Source organism: Pinus tabuliformis, chromosome J (assembly GCF_031772625.1).
Source record: "Pinus tabuliformis cultivar Carrire ecotype Pingquan chromosome J, CPIR1, whole genome shotgun sequence".
In the NCBI taxonomy this organism is placed as follows: domain Eukaryota; kingdom Viridiplantae; phylum Streptophyta; class Pinopsida; order Pinales; family Pinaceae; genus Pinus; species Pinus tabuliformis.
Window position 1 is genome coordinate 1,598,702,844 of NC_142295.1, and position 27,057 is coordinate 1,598,729,900.

Genomic DNA, 27,057 nt, shown 5'->3' on the forward strand with positions numbered 1-27,057 from the left:
CACTATTGGGATGACGATAGGGTGGATAAGGTCGCTGAGTTGCTCCACAAATATCAGGATTTGTTTCCCACAAAGTTTTCAGACTTAAAAGGCATCATAGGCGATTTGAGAGTGATGAAAATAACTTTAAGACCAGATGCGAAGCCTATTAAGTAGAGGCCATATCGCCTCAATCCAAAATACAAGGAAAAGGTTCGTCTAGAGTTGGACAAGATGCTTGTAGCAACTATTGTTGAACCAGTGGAGGAATCTGATTGGGTGAGTCCAATGGTAGTTCAGGAAAAGAAGCAGAAGGATGAAATAAGGATTTGCGTAGATCTCAGGAAGTTGAACGATTCTTGCGTTCATGACCCTTTTCCAACTCCATTCGCAGATGAAGTGCTGGATAATGTTGGCTGGCAGGAGGCCTATTCGTTCACGGGTGGGTTCTCTGGATACCATCAGATAAATATCACGCCAGAAGACAGGAGTAATACTACCTTCGCAACTGGGTGGGGATGCTCTTAGTATACAATGATGCCTTTTGGACTTAAGAATGCGCTGGCAATCTTCTCGTGTGTAGTCACTGCAGCGTGCAAAGAGTTCATTCACAAGTTTTTGTAGGTATATTTCGATGATTGGACAGTGTTTGGACTGGTAAAATGCCATGTAGCTAGTTTGCGCTTGATGCTGGATAAATGCCGGAGGTATTAGATCACGCTAAACTTGGAGAAGTGCTTATTTTGCATCCTTTTCGGAATCTTGCTGGGTCATGTGGTATGCAAACAAGCCTTAATGGTAGACCCTTTTAAGATCGTAGTCATAATTAATTTGGAGGCTCCAAGGAGTGTTAAACAATTGCGTGCAACGCTGGGTCATACTGGATACTATCGAAAGTTCATCAAGAGTTATGCTCAGATTACTGCACCGATAGAAAAACTATTGAATAAGGATGCTACATTCTGTTGGGATGAAGAATGTTATCAGAGTCTAGATGTGTTAAAGGAGATAATGTTCATGCACTGATCCTAGTCTTCACGGATTGGAAGAAGGAATTTCATGTGCATGTGGATGCTTCATATATTGTGTTGGGAGTAGTGCTAACACAAGCCAGTGAAGGAGAATTGGATCACCCTATTGCGCTTGCAAGCAGGAAGTTGTCTAAGGCTGAAAAGAATTATCCGATGACAAAGCACGAAGGGTTAGCTATGGTGTACGTGCTCTAGAAGTTCAGATGTTACCTACTAGGCAGACACTTTAAGATGTATGTAGACCATTCTGCATTAAAGTACCTAGTCAACAAGCCTGTGTTGTGGGGGGTGGCGGGAATATGCACATGTATGATTTCTAAGTAATTGTGAAGCAAGGGTGAATGAATGCAGGGCCAAATCATCTGTCACACATTGAAATAGGAGAGGAGCCTACCAATTTAGAGGAGGGGCTGCTTGACGCGCAACTCTTTGTGGTGCAGATAGAAAACAATCATTTTGCAGACATTATCCACTTCCTGACTACAGGAATGGCTCTAGAGGGATACACGAGTCAACAAAAGAAGGAATTGGTGGTGCGTGTTGCCGATTTTTCTATTATTGTAGGTCACTTGTATATGATGGGGTCGGACAAGATACTGTGACGTTATGTGCCTGATTTTGAATGAAACAGTATCCTAGCTAAATCTCATGGAGGAGTTGCGGGAGGTCACTATCCAGGGAAAGTAACATTATAGAAGATTTTATGTGCTAGGTTGTGGTGGCCAACATTGCATAAAGATTCCAAAGAATATTGTAGGGCGTGTGATGCATGTCAGAGAACTGGTAGGCCATCGCGAAGGGATGAGCTGCCTTTGAATCCGCAGGTATCATTGCAACCATTTGAAAAATGGGCAATTGATTTTGTAGGACTGATTCAGCCTCCAGGGAAGAAGATGGGTGCGCAGTATATCATCACCGTGACCGAGTATTTGACCAGATAGGTAGAGGAACAACCCGTGAAGGACTGTATAGGGGCAACAACAACAAAATTTTTGTTTGAGTATGTGTTGAACAAGTTTGGTTGCCCAAAGATTTTAATGAGTGATTGCATACACATTTCCTTAATGAAACGATCAACGCACTAACAGAATAATTCCAAGTTTATCATTAGAAGAGTACGCCATATCATCCTCAGGCCAATGGGACGGTTAAGGCATTTAATAAGATATTGGAGAACGCGCTGACAAAGGTTTCCAATGTGCAGAGGAATGATTGGGACATGCACATACGAGCTATGTTATGGGCCTATAGAACTACTTGTAAGAAGCTTACTGGTCAGACACTGTTTAGGTTGGTCTATGGCGTAGAGGCTGTGATGCCTATGGAGTATATCGTTCCTAGTCTACACATAGTGGCATTCACAGGGATGGCAGACCACAAAGCCTTAGAAGAGAAGCTCGTGCAGCTAACATAGCACGAGGAAGATAGATTTTTGGCTGGATTCCATCAGTAGTGTTGGAGAGGTAAATCCCCTCTACGGATAGAGGCGATCCCTACTAGCCCGGAATGGGACTAGCAACAATCAATCAATGCTACTGTGCAAGTTCCTAATTGCAATTAAAAGAGAGGCAATGAACACCTACTTGGATTCCAACGCTATTGTTTGATGAAGAGATGCCGCTCTCACTCCTTCGCTTTGGCCGGTCACGATCCTCCACGATCTCCGTGAATAGATACCTGCACACACGAAGAGAAAGACAAACACAAGCGTGAAATCTAATAAAAGCAATTATACATCAGTCAGAAAGGATGTAATTCACATTAACCATTACAAAGACAAATGAGAATGGAACCATAACAGTAGTCATCTATTATTAAATCAATAACAGAAAAAGGTACAACCAATGTTCTGACGCTGAGTCCTTCTCTTGAGGGTTCAGCCAGCAAGTCTCTTAAGCATTCACCCTTGGAGGTAGATTCTCCCAACACAAAATCTCTCTCTCACACAAGCAACACTCACAACCTTCCTTGAGCTTCCTCTAACAAAACCACACTTGTCACACCAACTACCTACTAACAGCAGCAATCCAAGCACTATGAATTCCACACTATCCAAACTAGCTGCTCATGGCAATGGTGGAGGTTTAAATAGAGAAGGAGTCTCCATGAATGGTGGGAGGACAAGCTTATCTTCAAGGAAGGTGGTTCCAAATGACGAACAGACATGCCATAGAAGGGAGGGCGATACTCACAAGGCCAACAACCAAGTCTGGAACCATCTGGAAGGCTGGCTGTTGGAACAAATTCGCCCAAACTGGATCAGCGCGGGTGTAACACTGAACTGACGCGCTGACAGCGCATCACAATAACAGTGGAGACTGTGTCAGCGCGGCTTAATACTTTCATAGGATGCGCTGGCGCATAAAATTCGACCAGCGCGGGAAACCCGTGTGCTTCCGCGCTGGCAGCGCATCAGTAACACTATAAGCCGCCCGTCAGCGCGGTTATTTTAATAACAGACGCGCTGATGCAATAAACTTTGGAAAAGTGGGTCATTTGGCCAGTTTAGAGAGCATGAGCATGGTGCATTTGATTCCATGAGACATTAGGGAGACTGACAGGGAGACAGTGACAAATTACTGCGTAACAAGTAGGTTCAGAAGGAACGTGAAAAAGCTTGGCATGATCGGCACATCAAACTGCGCACCTTCAAGGTAAAAGATTTAGTTTTATTATATGACAGTAAGTTTGATAAGTTTCCAGGAAAACATTGGATGCACTGGCTGGGGCCATATGTGATCAAAGAGATTATCGATGGTGGAGCAGTTCATCTTGTGAAATTGAATGGAAATCCATTTCTAGGAAAGGTACATGGAAGCTGATTGAAGCCATACAATGACGATCCAGTCCAATGCCTACATGACAGTAGCGCAGTCTTAGCACTCCAGGCAGCTGCAAAGAGGCGTGGGACTATAAACTACACTGCCTGGGTTGTAGAGCTACACGACAAGGGGTCTGCGTGAAACAGGAGGGTGTCACAATACCAGAAGAAGTACAAAGGGAGCTGCGCTATAGAAGGAGAGACTGCGCAGTGCAGCCAAAAAGTGACCATTACCGTCGCTATTCATGATTGGACTGCCAGAAGATGGTTAAGAGGAGCAGGCGACCGACATTTAAGGCATTTAAGGCTAAATTTAAGAGTGAAATATTTGAAAATTTGCTGCCAATCTCACATTTATGGATGATTTTGGGGGGGAACAGTTGAATTTGAATTCGAATTCACCTATAAATTATGCATGGTTGTCCAGTGAGAAACAATTTGTATTATGATAATTTCTGTGTTGTGCTATCTATTGCGCATGATTTGTGAGTTCTTTAAGGAATTGCTTGCAAGCCCCATGTTTGATCAGTATCTCGAGTCAGACAGAAAGATTATTCGAGACATCATGTTAGGACTAGGTCCCGCAGAAACTGCATGCACTGGAGGAGCGATCACCTCTAAGGGAGCTGCTCCATAAGTGATGAGTAGGGAGGTTCTAGAAATAGTGCCTATGACACCGAGGTTGCCTAGGCTGAAGCATACGCTGACGAGAGAGGTCCCCAAGCTAAAGAAGGATAAAAATAAGAAGCCAATGCTGGTGTGTGAGTCACCAAGGAAACATGTAGCTACCCAGGCCCAAAAAAAGGAAAATCTGAGCACGAAGGAGAAGGGGAAGGTGGTCGATCTGGAGGCTGAGGACGACGCAAAAGATATAAACATTTAGGGGGTGGACCCTATTTCTAAGCTATCGGAGTATATCCCTCCGCGCAAGGGCAAGGTGAAGGTCCTGAAGGACCCACATGGCAGATAGTTCTCCCTCAACACACCCTTGTTGCTGGAGAACATCAACTTTGAAGGTCTGTGCTTGGCGCAGGTCCCACACTTGAAGCTTGAAGACTAGGATTTGGCGGACCACGAGCAATTCCCCCACCTTGCTACCGACACCTTCATGCAGAGGGTTTTCTACAAGGAGTCTCGTGTCACCGCGTTGGAACCAGTGGAATGGATTCGCGAAGTCAACAAGTTAGGGTTGCTGAACCTGTTATGGGTGCCACACTATCATTAGTCAAATATCAACCTGCTTGTCATTAAGCAGCTATTGTGCCTGGTGCATGATGGGTGCTTGTGGTTAAATGAGCCGATCCCTATCACAGATATGCTAATCCATCAGATCACATTGTTACCCCATTCATGACTGAATCCGGCCAAAGCGTTAGGTGGAAAGATGAGTGAACACCCTTGTTGCTAGAGAACATCAACTTTGAAGGTCTGTGCTTGGCGCAGGTCCCACACTTGAAGCTTGAAGACTGGGATTTGGCGGACCACGAGCAATTCCCCCACCTTGCTACCGACACCTTCATGTAGAGGGTTTTCTACAAGGAGTCTCGTGTCACCGCGTTGGAACCAGTGGAATGGATTCGCGAAGTCAACAAGTTAATTTTGCTGAACCTGTTATTGTTTCCACACTATCATTAGTCAAATATCAACCTGCTTGTCATTAAGCAGCTATTGTGCCTAGTGCATGATAGGTGCTTGTGGTTAAATGAGCCGATCCCTATCACAGATATGCTAATCCATCATATCACATTGTTACCCCATTCATGACTGAATCCAACCAAAGCGTTAGGTGGAAAGACGAGCGAGCGTGACCTTGTTGAGAATATGAAGGACAAGTTTAAACTTGTCAAAAAGCCGCGCGGGTATTTAATTACCAGCATTACTGATCCGGATTTAAACAGGAACGCAACAAATTACAGAGATAACCATATACACAAAGATGCAGCGGAAATAATACTTCATTTCATTAATGGAAAATACTGAAATATGCTTACAAACAGAAATGGCAATAAACTAGCTAGGGCGATGGTAGCTTATCTCTGAGAAGAGATGTGATGGCTACATGCCTCTGAACTGTGTTACAATGAGGCTCGAAGGCCTATTTATTGTTGAGAAACAATGGAAAAACCCTTAACATTCCAAAACCTAACCATAGGAGATGAAACGCCAAACTGTGGGCCCCGTTTGGGGGTAAGTTGGTACATCAACTTCCCGGGGTCGTAACTTTGGCATATGATCTCCGTTTGACGCGTACAATAGCTCATTAGAAAGATCTATCCGAGCACTATCATTGTTGGAACGAGCAACACCAGTCCATTCCATGGACTCGTGTTGCCCCCGGATTCCCCAAAAAACGTCGTTAGGGCCTCAAAACGGCTCCGGAAGTTCAGGACCCGAAAAACTGCTAAAAATTGTAAGTTGTGCTACAATTAAGGAAACTGAAAATGTTGAGAAAGACAATGGTGGGGGTCCAGGTGGACTTGGCAGGTGGCCACCAATATCCACCTGGATCATTCCTCCCCCCTTAGGAAGCAATGGTCCCCATTGCGTTGAGCTCCTCCATGAGATGAGGAAGCTTCTGCTGAACTTGTTCCCTGGTGAGCCACTTGCCCTGCTGAAGGAGTTGGCCCGCTTTGACAACTCGATACAGTTGGATATTCTGTTGGCGAGTGTTCTTGATCTGTGTGTCCATGATCCGATCAGTTGCAGCTTGTTCCATGCAATCTGGATTTAATTCTGTGGGTTTGAGCTGTTCTGCAATGTCGGATGTGTCTAGCAATGGTGGAAAGTATGGCCGAAGGCGGTCCACATTAAATACTGGGTGCAGGCCAAGGAATGGGGGAATGCTGAGCTCAAATGCATTGTCTCCCATAGCCTTAGTAATGGTGTAAGGACCATATCAGAGTGGTCTCAATTTCCGATAGGCTCCAGTAAGGCGTTCCTTTTGCAAATGCAACCAGACTTTGTCGCCCACCTGAAACTTGTGTGGCACCCGATGTTGATCATGTCGCTGCTTGTACTTGGCATTTGATTTCTCAAGAATGTCATGGACCTGCTGGCGAATATGTTGGATGCGCTCAATGAAGCTGGTGGCCTTATCTGTTTCGGACTGGACATGAGCTGAATTCATGTGAGTAGCTGCAAGTGGCATGGCCACATCAATGGGGCATAGTGGCTGGAATCCCAAACCCACCTGAAAAGGGCTATGGCCAGTGGAGCTGTGAAGAGCTCGGTTGTAGCTGTGCTGAACGTAGTGGAGGCTCTCGTCCCATGTGCGTGGATGCTTTGAGTTATACATGCGCAGAATGTGCACAATCATCCTATTGACAACCTCTGTCTGGCCATCAGTTTGAGGATGGAAGGCTGTGGACTTCGTGAGTTTGGTGTCCAGCATTGACCAGAGACTGGACCAAAAGGTGCTGAGAAACCGACTGTCCCGATCTGAGATGATAGACTGTGGGATCCCAAAGTGCACCCACACTCGTTCAAAGAAGAGTTTAGCAGTGGCTTCTGCTGTGATATTCTTCTTGCAGGCCATCATAATGGCCATCTTTGAGAACCTGTCGACGACCACAAAAACACAGTCATTTCCATGCTTAGTGGAAGGAAGGCCTGACATGTAATCCATGGAGATGGATTCCCAAGGTCGACTAGGGGTAGGCAACGGGGTATAGAGGCCTTGCTTCTTAATGGTCGGTTTGGCAATGGCACAGGCAATACATGATCGGATGTACTTCCCAACATCCTGTCGAAGATTCGGCCAATAGAAATAGTTTTGCAGTACTGCCACTGTTTTCTCGACCCCGAAATGCCCAGTAGCCCGACTGTAGTGTGCTTCCCAAATCATCTTGGCACGCTCGCTTGAAGGAACACAGAGGTGACCGAGGTGGCATAATAGGGCATCCTGGAGGTGAAAATCTGCAACCTGCCGACCCTCCAAGAGTGTCTGGTATGTGTGGCCGAATTCTGGGTCGCTTTTGTAGAGAAGTGGCCAATCAGAAGTCTCGTGCCCGCAAGAGTTGAGCACGGTGGTTAGCGCCATGATCGGTGGTCGACTGAGGCAATCTGCAACATTATTGGTGCTGCCCTTTTTATACTTGATATTCAAGTGAAACTGTTGCAGGTATGTAGACCACTTCTGATGGCGATCATTCTGCAATTTCCCTTGGGTCTGTATGAACTACAGAGGTCGGTGGTCTGTGTGGATGACCGTTTCCTTCCCCAAAATGTAATGCTTCCATTGTCGGCAGGCCTGTACAATGGAATACATCTCTTTATCATAAGTGGGGTACTTCCGGACTGTGTCTGAAAGTGTTTCACTGTGATATGCCACTGGATGTCCATGTTGAGTAAGGACTGCCCCAATAGGATAGTCAGAGGCATCTGTCTCGACCTCAAATGGTTGTTGTAAATCTGGTAATGCGAGCACTGGTGCCGTGCAGAGGCGATCCTTCAACTCCCTGAATGCCTTCTGTTGAGATTCAGACCAAAAGAATTTTGCTTTCGCCCCGCCCTTGGTGACTTGACTCAAGGGCCAAGAAATATGAGAAAATCCCAACACAAACCTGCGGTAGAAGTTGGCAAGACCTAGAAAGCTGCGGAGCTCTGTTAGAGTGGTTGGAGAGGGCCAATCCCGAATGACTTGGACCTTGGCTGGATCGACATGCACCCCCTGTTCATCAATGATGTATCCCAGATACTGAACCTCGGTCATGCCAAAAGTGCATTTCTCCAAATTGGCACATAGCTTGTGTTGCCGCAGTGTTTGGAGAACCTGTCGGATGTGGTGGAGGTGCTCTTCCCAACTCTGGCTGAAGATCAGAATTTCATCCAAGTATACTACTACAAAGGAGTTGGTGAATGGCCGCAAGATGTCATCCATTAGCCTCATAAAGGTTGCAGGAGCATTCGTCAATCCAAAAGGCATGACCAACCATTCGAAGAGGCCCTCCTTGGATTTGAAGGCAGTCTTCCACACATCTGAGGGTTCAATTGGTACCTGGTGATATCCTGACTTCAGATCGATCTTGCTGAAATATTTCGCCCCCTTTAGTTGGTCTAGGAGGTCATCAATCCACGGGATCGGGTACCTATTACGGACAGTGATCTTGTTCAGCGCCCGATAGTCAATACAGAGTCTCCACGTCCCATCCTTCTTCTGTACCAACACTATCGGGCTCCCACAGGGCGAAGAACTCGGACGGATGTGACCTTTCTGCAGGAGCTCCTGAATCTGCCTCTTGATTTCATTGTTCTCCAGAACGGAGCGCCGATAAATTGGTCCATTGGGTAGCGGCGCACCTAGGGTCAGATCGATGGAGTGCTTGACTTGACAGTGCAGAGGAACCCCTGCCGGGGAGGTGAAGATGTCTTCGTACTCCTCCACAATCTTGTCCATATGTAGCTGCCGTGCAGAGGGACCCCGTTTGGAGGCTGCGGCCACTGTCTTCTTCTTCCCTTGAGGGCGTATCATCAGGAAAACAAATTTCCTGGTTTTGGAAATGATCTTACTGCATTGTTTTGCAGTAATCAAAGAGATGGCGGCAGGTGGTGCTACCTCCGGTATCCTGAACAACTTATTTCCCAATGTAATAATAACAGCACGGGACCTTGATTCATACACAGCATGTCGCTTCCACAAGTATGGTTGTCCTAGTAATACATCACAAACTTCAAGGGGAGCAATGTCACACAATACCTCATCCGTGAAGGGCTTGATGTTGTATGGAAGGCGACACTGCTGGCTCACGCGAAGATCTTGCCCTTGGTGAAGCCACCCAATGGTGTATGGTTGTGGATGTGCTGTGGTCGGTAAGCCCAACCGCTTCACGACCTCTGCCGAAATGAGGTTCTTTTGACTCCCGCTATCAACAATGAACTGTATCGGGGAGCCCTTTACCCACATCTGGGAGTGGAAGAGACGCTCCTCCTCCTCTGGATCTTCGGGTTCATTTTTCTGGATCTTGGCGGTAGCAACAGTGGCGCTGGGATCCGCATCAATGATCTGCTTCCCTTTTTCATACCCCTTATCGGGTTCTGACTCAGAGTCGGAACATGCATCTGATTCTGAAACCTTTAGCTCAGCCACCAGTGACTGCTTGGCCCGACACTCACTTGTGTTGTGAGTGGAGCTCTTATGGAACTCGCACCATTTTCCAGTGTCCTTTTTCGGCTTCGCGGCGTTGCTCTTTGCTTGCAGCTTCGGCTGGTTGTCTTGGGCTGTCCCGCCTTGGCTTTGTCCTTTGTTCTGTGGTTTAGGGGCACCTTTCCCCTGCTTTGGATTCACAGATCCAAAGTCTCGCTTCTTTTGTTTAAACTTCTGCTCGACCTTGACGGCATACCGGTATGCTGCGCCGAGCGAGGGGATGTTTAGGAACTGTATTTCTTCCTGGATGTACTTGTGCAGGCAGCCACGGTATTTGAGTATCAAATGTTGCTCCGAATCCTTGATACCCAACTTTGTGCGAAGGGTATGGAAAAGATTGGTGAACTCCGGCACGTCTTGGTCCCTTCCCTGCCGCAGCGTGGTCCACTTTATGTATTCATCCTCATAGCTTCCGACAGGGTAGTACTGCTCCTTGATGGCATCCCGGAACGAATCCCAGGTGGGTGTGGCTGAAAATAGTGAGCCAGTACTTTCATCCTTCTGCTCGCAGTAGGTTTCCCACCAGTCCTTGACGTGGGGGGCTGCTTTGAGAAGAGCAAAAACAATCTTTTCCCGACTCGAAAATTCATGAACAGAAAAATAACCCTCTAGCAGATTTAACCATTTATCTACGGCATCGGCGTCTATCTGACCCTCGAATATGGGGATTTCAAAATTAAATTGTACCTTAAAGGGTGTGGCGTTTCCAGAGGAGCTGCTGGAAGCCGATGCGCCGCTTCTGGGTAGCCGCTGAAGGATCTGCGCAAAGCTGTCCATCATCGCGTTCCGTTGTCGCTCGAGCGCTTCTTCGAGCAAGATTTTGATGGGATCTCCTGCCCCCTCATCTTTCTTCTCGTCCGCCATGGGAGGCCGTCGGGATTTGCGAGGCTGGTCTTGCAAAGGTTCAACCAGTTCAAGCCCTAACTCCTTATATCCCGACCTTGTTGGGGACATGCAAAGAAAAACAGAGAAAAAGCAGACCGCTCTGATACCACTGATCCGGATTTAAACAGGAACGCAACAAATTACAGAGATAACCATATACACAAAGATGCAGCGAAAATAATACTTCATTTCATTAATGGAAAATACTGAAATATGCTTACAAACAGAAATGGCAATAAACTAGCTAGGGCGATGGTAGCTTATCTCTGAGAAGAGATGTGATGGCTACATGCCTCTGAACTGTGTTACAATGAGGCTCGAAGGCCTATTTATTGTTGAGAAACAATGGAAAAACCCTTAACATTCCAAAACCTAACCATAGGAGATGAAACGCCAAACTGTGGGCCCCGTTTGGGGGTAAGTTAGTACATCAACTTCCCGGGGTCGTAACTTTGGCATATGATCTCCGTTTGACGCGTACAATAGCTCATTAGAAAGATCTATCCGAGCACTATCATTGTTGGAACGGGCAACACCAGTCCATTCCATGGACTCGTGTTGCCCCCGGATTCCCCAAAAAACGTCGTTTAGGGCCTCAAAACGGCTCCGGAAGTTCAGGACCCGAAAAACTGCTAAAAATAGTAAGTTGTGCTACAATTAAGGAAACTGAAAATGCTGAGAAAGACAATGGTGGGGGTCCAGGTGGACTTGGCAGGTGGCCACCAATATCCACCTGGATCAATTACTGACCCCACGGCTAAGGTTTCCACGCAGATTTTGGCTGGCAAAGTTATGCGAAAGTGCTACGTGGACGAGGTGTTGACACCAGTAGTTTCATTGGAGGCTTAGTGCACAGAGGGCATATAGTTCAACTGGGTGCGCTAGCTATGTAGCGAGTTCCTCGCGAACTGCAAAGAGGCCCAAAGTGATAGTAAGACCTTCACTATTCGTGGTTGTTGCCTCAATTGTGTTGGTCGCGTGGAATTTGCCGGAGGATAGCCAGTTTCCTCCAGTGGAGAAGGGTTTACTGGAAGCGACGAAGTTTTCCTCTCTCTGGGCCACCAAAGAGGCTATGTGGGTCACGGAGAACAAAGTCTTTTGTGTGCTGATGGAGGTGAGTATTTGTATGGCCATCAACCAGAAGCCACAATTGTCACCAATTGTGTTTGAATAACTCTCAGGGTACGTGGAGTTCAAAGCGGACTTCCATCATGTTTACATCCGAGCGTGTAAGGACCCTGAGTAGAAATTTTTCGACTTACCCTATCTGGCCATGAATGACGCTATTGCAAAGGTCATCAAGCGCTGGCCAACATACTAACATTCTACATTCGATAAGGCCACCAGGACTAGGAAGTCCACGAAAAGAAGGAAAAAGGAAGCAACCAGATAGAAGGTTCAGCTATTGGCTGAGAAGTGGAAGAAATAGGTTGACGAGAAGGTTGGGATAGAAGTAGAGCGCACCGCAAAGGAACATGCAGAGCAAGAAGAGCACGACTACGAAAGAAGTCAAAAGTCTCCTTCATCTCAAACGTAGGAAGAAGAGTGGTCAGAGCAGGGTGGTGGAGATCAGCAGGAAAGCACTCCCTTCCGAGTGAAGCAATATAGGGAGCAGGAAAAGGAAGGACCATGCAAAAAGACAAAAGCCACCAAGTTGTCGCTAGATCCAATTACCTTGATGGAGGGTGACTTGGATGATATTGGAGATAAGGTGTGGGATACAACAGCAGAACTACTGCAGCAGTTTGAGTAGAAACAAATGTAGGCACTGAGCGCCATATAGACGGTTCTGTGAGAGCTGCATATCCAAACAACTAGACTCTAAGTAGGTGTAGGACAGAGCAGCACTGCATCAACTAGTTTGGCAGCGGGGACCGTTCAAGCAGCATAGATCGTTCGATCAATGGATCTCTGGGCAGTTGCGCTGCCTTATGGAGCTTTAAGCACGGAGGGGGCCGCTGACAAGGATATTGTCATCATTTTGAAGAATGTGTGCCTCAAATTGGCCACTCTCCCCAGTGAGTCCCTTCACACACTGCAAGCAGGTGTGATCGCAGAGATTAAGGCTCGGGAGAAGTGCACGCTGAGCATGATCAATGAGAATAAGGTCAACAACGAACAAATGTTTGTGGAGAAAACAACAACGATGGAAGCATGGAAGAAAGTTCAAGCACAAAACGAACAAACAACAACTATGGTGGCTGAGGAATGTAGAACAATCCTTGAACTGCATATCCTGGAGGAAGTGCTGGTGGACGCGAAGATCAAGAAGTTGGCTGTAGGTGTGCAAGACGTGAATATGGAAGTGGCCAAGGTTCGGTTTGAGCTGAACCTGAAGATTACAGAGTTAGAGTTGAAGTCACAACCTTCAACTGCGCCAGAGGTAAGGGAACAATGTGAAGCCGCTGTGAAGGATGGAGTTGCAGCAGTGGATGTCGCAGTGAGGGATTGTACTGTGCTTTTTGAGAAATCCATGGAGGTAGTCATGACGCTGCAGGAAGATACTATCCTATAGAGATTAAACAAAGAAGCCCGTGAATAGCAGTAGCAATATGATGAAGCAAGAGCGATGACGTGCACTGTCGCTATATTCCAGTGATTGGCCAAGCTACATGAGGCAAAATAGTGGTTCAAACAGGTGGAGGTAGCACAAAATAAAGAGGCGGTCCTCAAGGCTAGATTGGGGCCTTGGATGGATGAGGCCTATGTTATCTCTTCCACCATTGAGGAAAAGTTTGCAAGCCTATAGAGAACACAACAGAAGATCAAGGAGGACAGTGCAGGACCAACAACAGAGCAGCTGGTGGACCAGATCAAACAGGCAGCCACGTAGAGTGCAGCTGAGCTAGCAGTAGCACAAGTAGAGCTCGGAGGTCTCTGCAATAAGATCTCCATGCCAGAAAAGTGACTCAAGGGTGAGTCATGATATTTGTGTTGGGGGCCTATTGGGACAGGGTCCCCTAGGGTCAATTTGGGGCAAAATCCCAAGTTTTGGGGTAGAAAGCCCAAGTTTTGTGGCAGAAAGCCCAAGTTTTGTTGTATAATGTGTAAAGTCTCCGTAAATTATGGTCACGGAGCGCGTAGATAGTAAAGTGTCATAAAGGGTTTTACCCTTCTTTTATGTAAGTTGTGTCGGCTTTAGTAGATCTACCCATGGTCCGTGGACCATGGGATTGTATAAAAAGGAGAGTCTTAGAGAGTCTAAGGAATGATAAGCAGTGATGAAGATGAATGTAATGGGTCAATAGAAGAAAGAGTGAAGAAGTATTAGAGTAGAAGAGAGGCTATGCAGTTGTGTGCGTAGAGACCTAGAGTAGAGTCCACAGCTGAGTGCGCGGACCCTTGCAGCTGAGTGTGCAAGGAAGTCTTGAGTCTGTAAGAAGAACTGAAGTATTAATAAAGATATTATTCTAGCAATTCCTGTGTTTTGGCTATTTATTTCTGTTATGAATGAATGCGCTATTATGTTATGATGAATGATGGGTTTATGAATTAATACTGTATTGATGCGCGATTTTACATGATTTATATTGTCATATGAATGCAAGTAATAATAATTGTTTACGCGAAGAATATCTTGTTGCATGTTAAAGTTATTGGACACTTAAGCCGATTTGGGTAAATACGGAGTAAGGATTAATCACAAAGGCACGTAAGTGGTTGTTTCACTTGTTTAGGGTCCACAAAATATAGTCATAGACCTTCGCGAAGGTCTAGAGGTTTGGTTAACGAAAGTTATATCGATAAGCCTTAAGGCTTATCGCTCTGTACAAAGGCAGGTTTAGGGCATAAAGTGACATTACCCTCATCTCTAGGTGCGGAAACTTGGTTCCAACATCCCCCCATACTACTTCAGGTGAGATTTCAGTCCGCGCTCCGCGGGTTGATGCCGGAAGGGCCAATAGTGTAGGGATTTGTTTGGAAAACTTAACTCTAAACCTGGATCAGGACCCACTAAGCAAACACAAGGCATTAAAAAAAATCACACTAAAGAATAGATACCCCCTATCCAGGATAGATGATATGTTGGATCAATTGCAGCAAGCAAAGTACCTCACCAAGTTGGACTTAAAGTCTAGATATAACCAAGTTTGAATCAAAGAAGAAGATACCTAGAAGACTGCTTTCAAAACTAAGCAAGGTTTGTATGAGTGGTTAGACATGCCATTTGGCCTACATAATCCATCAACTACATTTATGAGATTAATGAATGATGTACTGCGCCTTTTTATAGATTCATTTGTTATTGTGTATTTGGATGATATACCAGTATACAATGCTATGCTACCTTAGAAGAGCACATCTCACATTTGACGCAGGTGTTGGAGACATTAAATAAGCACCAACTGCTTATAACAAATCTCCTGAAGTATGACTTTGCACAACACTCTTTCAATATATCTGGGGTATGTGATAGGTGGATGAGAGCTGAAGATAGATCTTGCCAAGATGGAGGCCATCATGAAATGTTTGATGCCTACTAATGTTTCTGAGGTTAGGAGTTTCATTGGGGAAACATAGTACCTAAAGAAATTCATAGCCTCATTTTTAGTGGTAGCAGCACTACTCCATGCCATAACAAGAAGTGGCAAGAGTTTCCAGTGGGGAAAGGGTCAACATAGGGATTTCGAGAGCTAAAGAAGAATATAAATCAAGTAGCAACCTTGGCATTACCAAACTTGTAGTGACACTTTGAAGTGGAGAAAAGTTCAAGTGGGTATGCTATGAGAGCGGTCTTGATGCAGGGAGGAAGGTCTGTATGCTACCATTTAAAAGTATTTCATGGGGAAGTTCTTAACTACCTTACCTACGACAAGGACCTATATGCCCTGATGCAAGTTGTGAAGAAGTGGAAGCACTATCTGATGGGAAAGGAGACATTAATCCACACATATCACCAGCCACTACAATACTTGTAGGCCCACAATAAGCTACAATAGACCAGGCATTACAAGTGGATAGGGTTTCTACAACAGTTTCATTTGGTGATCAAGTACAAGAAGAGAAACATAAAAAAGTTTGCTGACATGCTTTCAAGGCCACCCATACCAAATATCACAGCTTTGGGAACTCTTATGCACATGAAGCCATTCACCCATGACACATATAGAGAGGCATATTCAGATGATGAAGACTTCAAGGAGGTGTTTTAGCAGTTGTAGAGTTAGAGTCATGTGCATGATGCTGAAAAAATCGTTTACTACCATGTCCAGGATGGGTTAATCTACAGGCTGGATAAACTATGTGTTCTTAAAGGTAACCAATTGTAGTTGATCAGAGAGGATCACACCTCCAAGGTTACAAGGAACTTTTGTGTAGGGAATATTATGGCTAGCTATCATAGGTATGTGTATTGGACCAGGATGTAAAATCAAGTAGCTAGGTTCAAAAGGGGATGCATGCTTTGTTGTGCCAAGAAGCCTAGCAATAGAAAACAAGGTCTATATCATCCCTTACCTGTACCCACTTATCCTTGGGAAATAATTTCCATGGAATTTGTGGGAGGTGACTAACAACTAGGAAGGTACATGCCTACCTCTTCATTGTAGTTGATAGGTTCAACAACATCTGTATACTGATGCCCTATAAAAAGACCATAAGTGGGAAAGAAGTAGCAGACTTTTGCTTTGGACAGGTCTGGGTGCACTTTGGGATACCAAGGAGCATTGTTTTAGACAAGGATATAAGATTTCTCAGTGAATTCTGGACTACATTGTGGGAGAATATGGACACAAAGTTGAAGATACCCACAACATTCCATCCACAGACAGATGGGAAGACAAAATTAGCCAATAAGGCTTTGGTTCAAATTCTAAGGGGATACAATGAGAAGCATCCGAAGACTTGGGATGAAAATATGGTATATATACAACATTCTTACAACAGATCAGTCCACACTTCTACAGGAAAGTGCCCATTTGAAAATTGTTTTGGATATTTGCCAACTTCACCTTTGGACATTGCATATGGGAAGAAAGGAGGGGTGACATAATATCTTACAAGAGATGCCTTGAGAGATGAAAATTATGTACAAAAGATCATGTAGATCCATCTATAGGTACAAGGCACACTACAAAAGTTGAAGGAGAATTATAAGGCAAGACATGATCAACATAAAACAAAGAAATTGTTCAAGGTGGGAGACAAAGTATGGCTACAGTTGAACAAGAAGAGGCTATAGGGGCCTGGTAGGAAAATCAAGGCTCTGAGGTATGGACCCTTTGAGATATTATAAAAGGTGGGTGATAATGCGTGTCAAATTAGTTTAGCGCCATATATGCACATTTACTCAGTTGTGAATGTAGAGAATTTGAAACTTTATGAGCCTTCCATGCTAGATGAGGAAGAGGAACATATCCTACTTCCTATGGAGGATTTGGAAACATATGCTCAGGAATATTTGACAGAAGGTACAATTTTGTAGAAGAGGTCAAAAAATACAAGATAGGGGTAGCATGACCTTTGGCATATTGGGTTGAAAGAACAACTTCCAGGAAAAGCTAAATTGTACACTATAGGGAAGGTGGAGGAAAAATTTCCTCACCTCATTCAGTAGAATATTTTGGGGGCCAAAAGCCTCCCAAAATGGGGAGTTTTGATCTAGATTGGATCATTATATTGTTTTTCATCCATCTTGATGTTTTCAGAGTGGAAAAAGTGGAGGAATTAGCTCACGAGACTATTTTTACTGACGAGACCCAATTTGGAAAAACAAGGTTTGAAACCTTTCAAGATAATTTTGAGGCATGAAATGATTTTTTTTGGGGGTAAACTTTGGAGCTTTAGTGCCACACCTTTTCATGATACTCTACACATAGAGACCTTTCCAACAATGCAAGAATTGTGTCAATTGGAGTTTGTATGCAAAAGTTATGCCACTTAGAAGTTGAAGTTCCTATTTTCACCACCATAGTTCAAGAGGATGCCATGTCAGCCCCCATTATTCGTGGAAAAGGGGCTAGCTATGTGACTATGATGTATAAGACTCTAGAAGAGTTTATATTGTAACTCTATTTAAGGGTTGATGTAGTCAAACTTAACCACTAGTAGACTATCAAGTTGTTTTATAATCGAGCCACTAGGAGGAAAATGGATTCCATTCTTTAGAGTGCATTTGTTCCATAGATGCACAAAAATAGCCAAGAGGGATAGGAGTTAGAGAACACAAAGGATTTATGCACTGTAGAAGCTCATGGGCCACATACCATACTTCTTTGTACTCGCAACCATATTTCCATTCAAAGAAAGAGAGCGGAGTGACCTCACCTTCCAATTGGTTTTTTCTCTCGAAAGGGTTTTCCAAAGCATATCTTGTGTAAAATGTATGTGAGCTTTTATTTTTTGATTTTTTATTTTTTGCATAATTTTATTTCACATGCATGCACTATTAATGCTAAATTCACAGTTCCAGAAATCTAATAAAATTGTAATAGTGTAGAATTTCAGATTTTAAATATAAATTTTATTAGATTTGTGATGAACTATCCAGTGGAATATCCTCAACAGTTTATGGATCAGAAAACTTGTAGCATAGTTGAGCCTATGGTGGGGTGGAACATGACTCACCCTACTTTAGTTTCAAATATTTTTTTGGTTGTAATTGATAAATATTTATTTATGTGTTAATGATATTTTTGGAATAGGTGGTTTAGTGACATGCATGACTATTTAATTTCTCTTTTCAACAAGTTTATATGTACAAGCATTTACCCTTCAATTTTTTGTTTTGTTTTGTTTTGTTTTATTTTTGTTTTCTTTTATATATATCTTGGATGTACTTGTTATACTATTTGGTTGTATATTTTTATATGTATTAAATTTTGTAACAACATTGGTTGAGGAAGATAGGATTCCTAAATTCTTCTTTAAACATATCATGTTGGAATTTCTGCTATAACTTTTCTTATGGGAGGTTCCAAAATATGAAACTTCGACCATAGTGAGGGGAAATCCCACAGATTGTCTAGTCTACTTTTTAGATATTGGGTCGTGAATTTTTAGGAAATTTTATCAGAGGAAGTTGGGATTCCTAAATGCATATTTAAATAGGTCTTGTTGGCATTTATGATATAACTTTTCTTCTAGGAGGTTTCATAAGCTAAAACTTGGGTCATAGTGAGGGGAAATCCCATTGATCATCTGGTCCAAATTTTATATCTTGAGTCGCGATATTTTAGGAGATATTAACAAAGGAATTCAAGCTTCCTAGATGCTCCTAAAATCATGCATCAAACATGTCATATTGGAATCTATGCTATAACTTTTCATTTGGGAGGTTCCATAGGCTAAACCTCAAAACATATTGAGGGGAACTCTAACTGATCCTCTGGTTTATTTTCTAGAACTTAGACTGCTATAATTTAGGAGATATTCCCTGAGAAAGTTGCTATATTAGTTTGTGTGCCTTGTGTTTGAAGAAATGCCTAATTGGTTTAATGATTCATTGCATATAAATTGTTTGATGAAATGCCCCAATGAAAATGTTGTTTTGTGGATGGGATAATATTGTTGTATGATAATATTGTTGTAGCTAATTGATGCCTATTTGCATGCAAAACATTTGAAGAAATGTGTTAAATATGCTTTAGTACAATTTTTGCAAAACTATTTTATAAAATACATGAAAGGAAAAATTCAAAAGTTGCATGATTGAGTGGTATATTTCAGTTAGTATGTTACAAGTGGAATAAGATAAATTTTTCTTATTTGATTTCCTACAAAGTGGTTGGCAAAATGAATGATAGATGAAAATCAAGTTTTTGCAAACATGGCTAGGATAAATTTAGTTGGGTTATTTGAAAAAGGTATCAGAGTGGTATGTGATAGAGTTGTACCCGATAACCTTAACCAGACTTTAAGGGAGAAAAATGTGATGCCCCACAACCCTAATGAGGAATAGGGGGTTGGGTGTTGACAAAGAGGTATCAAAGCTTATTTTCAAGCTATAAAAAGAAAAAGAAAATTTTGGGTACCCTATAACCTTTGTAAGTTATTGAGGGAACTAGTATGTGACGAATAACACATGGAATCAAGTCTATTTGATGATTGATACTCCTTATGGGATGAAATTCATCCAAAAAATCATCAATTAAAATATTAAGAAACTCATCCAACATAATTTTAAATTCTTTAGGAAAATCATTTAAATTTGTACTCGTAAGCATTACCTTAGGCTTACAAATAAAAGAAAATTTTACCTTCTCATGTCTAATTTCTTGCACAAACTCCTTTCCGCTGAGTAGTAGTACTTTAGGATTTATTTCTTCAAGTATATTTTGACATTTCAAGGGAAAAAGTGTATGCCTTTATCCATCTTTTGCAAATGTCTAAGTGATTTTCCTTTCATCATGTATTGCATTTTTGTCCTATTCCCAAGGTCTTCTAACAAAATTTGACATACATCCATGTGCATAACATCACAAAGTACCTTATCTTTTTAGCATCCTATTTGAAATTCCACCTCACATTGTTTGTTGACAAACATATGATGCCCCTTCTATACCCATGATACCTTGTAGGGACTAAGATGCATGGTTTTCTCTAGACCTAGTATCTCCACCATTTTTTGTAGACATCAGATTTCTAATACACCCACTCTTGATAACAATTTTACAAAATTTACCTCTTGATTTGCATACAATTCTAAACAATGTTTTTCCCTTTGTAGGTTCCTTCACTTCCTTAGCTGGTTTCAACAAGACTCTCTTCGTCATTAAAGATTCTCCAGTTTCTTGTGTGTTCTCATGCATATGTAACAACCCCAGGTTAAAAATCCATGTAATAAAATTAATAAAGGAAAAATAAGACCAAGGTCATGGGACACTTATTCCAAGTTGAATGTTGGGTAAAACATCCTAGTGTGGGTGTTCATTTGGTTTATTATGGCTAAGAGGAATTTGGAAAAGGCATTGGAAAAGGCTTTGGAAAGGCAAGAGACATTAATTGGCATTTTGTTTATGAAAATAATGGAAATTAGGAGAAAAGGAAGGTGAAAGGTCACATATTGCATGTGAGGAGGAAAATGAAGGAAAAATAATGGAAATCGAAGAAAATAGAGGCGTCATTGATAAAAAGGCTTATGAGGATTAGTTCACAACCTTTTGTGAGTTTAGTTTTGGAGCTCTCTCTCTATTCTCTCTATTCTCTCTACTCTCACATACTCTTGCACACTTAGAGCATTCTTGGAGCACTCTAGCATTGGAGCGAGGAAAGTAAAGGAATGATAAAGAAAGAAAAGGAAAACAAAGGTCAAGCAAATAAGAGTTGGATCAAGATGCTACAACGAGATTACTTGCACATATCAAGTTGCATGTGTGATTTCCTTGCTAGCTTTGGCATGCATGATACATGAATGTGTGTATTTGGTTCTATTTTTTTCACTGGCACGGGTTTTTCCAGTTGCGACAGTGGCTTTTAGCCTTGCCTTGCCATTTTCAGATAACCATAGTGTGATGGGATTTATCTTATTTGATTGAGCTAGATTGTCAGATGGTTTCGAAACTGAGTGGGGTGGTCTTAGTGAGGAAACACAAGGCCTGGGAATCCCTAAACTGGTGAAGGTGTGATTGTCGTAAAGCCTGATTGTGTATACACTCATTGGGCCTAGGAATCCTCGAATGGTGAATGGTGGGATTGCAGTAAAGCCTGATAGTGTATGTTTCTTGTTTGGGCCTAGGAACCCCTTAGGTGGGATTGTACTAAAGACGGGTTGTATAGATGAAGGATTGGGCATATGAATCCCTTGGTGGATTGTGGTAAAGCCCGAGGAAGCCCTAGTTGTTTTGTTGTAAGTCCCACTTTCATGCTTGGAATATGGCACAGGGGTGATTGGATGAAAGAAAGATTTGGTTCAGTCCAATCTATGGTTAGGTGGTACGTGGAAGTCCCTGACTTGGTTGGATTTTTCATATGTTAATAAGATCACATTTCCTCTCGTGTTCCATGTGTAAATATACTTGCTAATATGTGGTTTTAATGGTTGTTCTATCAATGTTGTTATGTTGGTTATATGTTGGTTATAAGCATGGTTTATGACAGACTTTAGTTATGACTTTCATCATGTTTTGATTAGTAAATTAAATGTTAATGAATGTATGACCTAAGAGATGATAATGCAACCATTTTGAAAGGGCATCATACCTTCTTGACGAATCTTAGATAAGTATTAGGTCCCTATGTTCAGATATGTTGTTATGACATGTTGATTACATGTTCATGATGTGTTTTACAAAATGCCTTTTATGGATGTAGGGGTCAGGTCAAGTCCTTGTTCAATTTTTTGTATCAGTATCCTTGTCTCAATGTTATTTATCATTTTTAGAAGTTTCGTGAAGTTTTGGACAGAGGCCTGAGTCCTAGCCTTGAAAAAGTGGCTCAAAATTTAGGGTCATTGGCACATAATTGCCTTAAAAAGGTTGTTTACACATGGATGCCTTGTTGTTGGAGAGACTAGAGGGTCTTAGTCACATGGAATGCTTTTCATGGGAGCAATTGGGGGTCTAGTTCTACAAAACATCAAGTTGTCTCAGGGGTTGTACACCTGGAGGGGTTGGTTGGCTCCTGAAGGTTCTATAGCTTCTGAGGAAGGTCATTTTGATTTTTGGTGTGTCGATTCCACTTCCTTAACTGTACTTGGGGAGTTGAATTATATCATACTAAATCTTCATCACATGTTTACCTTGGTGGACCGATTAGCTTGAGTAAATGTGGGAGGAAGGTGTTACATAGTGGTATTAAAGCCAAGTTCACCCCTTGGACTAGATGTGCAGAATGTGTTTTCCATGCATACATGTCGGTTTCATATGTGTTCTTTATGATTGTGGTCTATGTGCTTGTTGTGTATGCATGGTGGTGGTCATTGTTGCAGTTGTGTTTTCATGTAGAAGTTGAAGGTGTTGTTGTTGGGATGTGTTTGTCGTGAATTCATGTCGGTCGAATATGCATTTGTTGTGTATGACAATTGTCTATGTGGATGTATGCATGCATTTTCATGGTTATAGTTGTCATGCATGAGGTCATGGTATGCAGTTGGTATGGTCATGCATGGTAACTGGATGATGATTGAGATGATGTTTAGATACTGATATGATTATGTTTATACATGTATTGCACTAATCTAGTTGATCTTGCATACGATCTATCCTCCTCTAAACCATACAGAGGTATGTTTATTGTGTTTATATTTTGGTTTAGGTAACATGGTATACTTGCAGGAAGAATATCAAAGATGACTAGAAAGATGGTAGACTGTAGTTCACAAGACTCTCCCTATAGATCAAATGAGAAACATGGTGATGGGCACTCTCCTGACATAATAGACACATTGAGAAGTTTGAAGGTAGAAATGATAAGTTGTAAAGAAGATAATGACATAATCATTCAGGCACATGAGAAACAAGAAGAGGTTAATGCAGTTATCCTTCAGAGTTTGTCAGACTTGCAAAATAAAGGACCACTTAAGATTAGTCATCGATAAGAGGATATGACTAATGGGGCATATGGAAGTAGGTATCATGGTGGGCACAGGTCAGATAGGGATGACATGATCAGAGATGGTAGGTTCTTGGATACGCCAGATAGGAGAGGTGATGGACACAAGTTCTATTCTAGTTCTGGTTCTGGTAGGTATCATGGTCATCATTGTAATCATCCTTACAGGAGGAATGACATGAGATATTTTCCAAATGAGTTCAAGAAAACAAAGCCACCTACCTTTGATGGAGATTTGAAGAAATCAGAAGACGTAGAGGCATGGTTTCTCGGGATGAAGAATTTATTTGAGCTGCATGATTACACAGAGAATATGAAGGCCATAATAGCTATCTTCAACCTCAAAGGGAAAGTATACATCTGGTGGAAATATGTGGAGTGGGTTATGTTGAATTTACATGACCTTGGGTCTAGGTTAGAGTCTTAGAATCTCTGACGCTACCAAACCAAGAATCTCAACAAGAACTACTTTGCATGGTGGAAAATATAAAGCAGTAAAGCACATATGCACAAGTATACACAAATTTTAACAAAATTGTACAATATGTACAACCCTAATATTCGTTATATTAAACCAAATATGAATAATACAAATGTGTATGGTATACAAGTTACAATGAAAAACATGTTGCACAGACTCAATGTCATATCTTGTCCTACCGGTCCTTTGCTCTCGTACTACTCACTAGCTTCCCCTTAGTCCTTCAAAGGACAACACATCGAGACTCCAGGAGGGCTTCCACCTAAAAATGATGCAAGTCACTTTTGTAGCATGTACATGGGCTCATCAATCTGCTCTCTAGGTAGACCTAATTCCTGAGCTCCAAACTGACACGCTAGCAGTCACCTTAGTCCATCAAGGTACTGCACTTCGGCACCAAACTTCACTCAACCTTTAGCTCCTCTTCGTCACTTCAAGATAGCTCCTCTAGGGCTACTTTGGACTATCAACACAATGCCCTCCACTAGACCAATGATGCTCAATACTTCATTGTAGATTTTGCTCCTAGGATGGATTCTTCACCACCACAAAAGGTCCTCCAAATGGTACCCACGGGCTATAATAATTTCTATCCACACTAGGACTGATCCACTAGCATCAAATCAACCATCAACCATCCATACATACCTTAGTTTATAGGTCTTTTCATACTATTGTAGTCCAACACTAGTTAGGGCATCCACTGCACATGTTACAACCCTAAACCTCTCCAACAATCACCCAAAAAATTGCGTCTTCCTTTCCCTCAGATCTTGTTCCCATACATTACCAACTCAACCTGTTTACCCTCTCAAATGACCTGTACAGACCTATGCTATCTTGGTCACAAGTTACAGGCCTTACGACCCTCCCAAACAACCTCAAGTAGAGCTCGAATATGTTTGTTTAGGATTCAAGGGACTGCGGCCTAACAAAAGTGGAAAGTCACCACTATTAAAATCCACAAACAACCCTAAAATCCTCTCTATTGTGCGACCTCCTTCCTGCAACAAACTTGGACCTGTACCAAGCCAAAAACACTTCCAAAATCACAAAAAATGTCCACGTTGTCCTTGTATTATGTCTGCAACTGCCCCAGAGAAGTATGGAGGTAATTCTATGCACTTGGATGAGGAATACTCCTCACATCACCTTCTATTTATACCATAAATAATGGCTACTTGAATTAGTGAAGATACATGTCCGTTGGACCAAGCCTACATGACTTGACTGTCCATAAATTGATTTCTAACTTCAAAAATACATAACTTCATTTCTAGAGCTTCGATTTGAGTGATCTTTAGAGCATTCAAATCAAAACACCAAGCTCTATCACCTCAAATTTTCTCATGCTCAAATTATTCATGGTTTTGGACCAAATATTTATGGGTGAAAAACCACATACTTGGGTTCCAAGCCCACAAGTGACTCTTGTGGTGCTTTTCTTTCCAAACCTCAAACCCTAGGTCTTGGAGAACCTCCCAAGCTACACAAATCAACACTTCCTCTTCGCAAGGAAGTTAATTCCAAGAATATGAAGTAACTCATCATCATCATCACTTCTTGCAACACTTGCCCAACTCCTAACGCTTACAATCGCAACAATCCCAATTTTGTGAACTATGCCCTTCTTGGAAGTGTCGTTGTCACTAGAAGCATCCTACTTCTTCTTCTTCTCCTGTACCACTTTCCAATCCTTCCATGATTCCTTCTTGGTAGTTTTAGGAGCACCCTTGCTCCCCACTGACCACAAACTCTTCTTGGGCTACAAGGTCTCCCTCTGAAACTGCAAGCTCCCTCTCAAACTTGACTCCCTCTGAGTCTCTGGAACCTGTACCTTCTTCTCTAAAGCTTGCACCTACTCCTGCTTCTCGAGAACTTGCACCTGCTCCTAATTCTCTAGAACCTACACGTGCTCCACCTGCGTCTTTCCATGATCCACAGGCTTTCCTGTTAACTTGTAGAGACCATGCTCTCTAGGTCCAAGCACAATCCCATCGGACTCAGAGCCTCTAGGCACAAGTCTTACCTTCCCATCCTGGAACAGTACCTCAAACCCCTTCCTCTCGATCACCGAGATAGAGATCATGCTATATCTGAGTCCTAGTATAAATAGTACATCCTGGACCCGCATCACACATCTTATCTCCATTCTGAATGGAACAACACCCGATCCTCGGATCTCCAACTAACTCTTGTCGCCCAACACCATGTGAAACTTTGAGTTCCATTTAGATAGAGTCTCAAAAACCTCATGTGACCCTATCATATGCTTCATCGCACCATTTTCCATGTACCATCCATCCTCATTTATAATACCTTGTGAGAAATGAGAGATCATAGCAAAGTCCTCCTCTTCCAATCTTCTGGTGAGATCATCTATCTTAGCTGAAGTGGCAACACCGACGAACATGTTTCCTTTCCTCTTCTCATCATCTCCATTCTTCTTCATCAAACATCTCAATGAATAATGGCCCATCTCACCATAGTTGAAACACTTGAATTTATTCAAGTCCTTCTTTTGCTTACCCTTCATTCGTGCTACAAGTGCCACGTCATCATCGAAATACTTTTCTTTGGATGAAGATCCTCATCTCGCAACTCTTCTTGAATGAAGTCATCCCACAGCCTATCCTAGTCTGGCATCTTTTCTATGGCAACGATTCCTTTGATGAAGGGATTCCATTCCTCGGTGAACCCTTTCAAGGCAGTCCTTACCATATATCCATCTGAGATAGTCACATTGATGGTAGCAAGCTCATCTTTGACCTGAGACAATTTCGTCAGATACGAGGTCACACTTTCACCCTTTATCATCTTGGTGGACTCCAACTTTTCCTCCAATACTAGTACCTGGTTCTCGTTCTTATTCTAGAAAAAATTATGAAGATCCATCAACATCTCATGTGCATTGTTCTTCTTGTACAAATGAGGTATTAGGGCATTCTTCACATAATTTAGGATGATCAATCTTTCCCTCGCATCCAAATCTTCAAATATTTCCAGCTCCTTGTCACTTGGATTCTTTCTCTCTTTCTCGGTGAACTCCCAGATTTTGTTGACTTGCAATACCAACTTGATCCTTTCCTTCCAAGGACTATAGTTGGATAACCCCTCCAACCTGTCCTTATACTAGAGACCTACCTGCAACTTCAACATTATAGTGAGCCCTTCACTTACAATGTGACCAACTTGGATCTCACGCTGTACTTCGATGTGCACAGCTCTG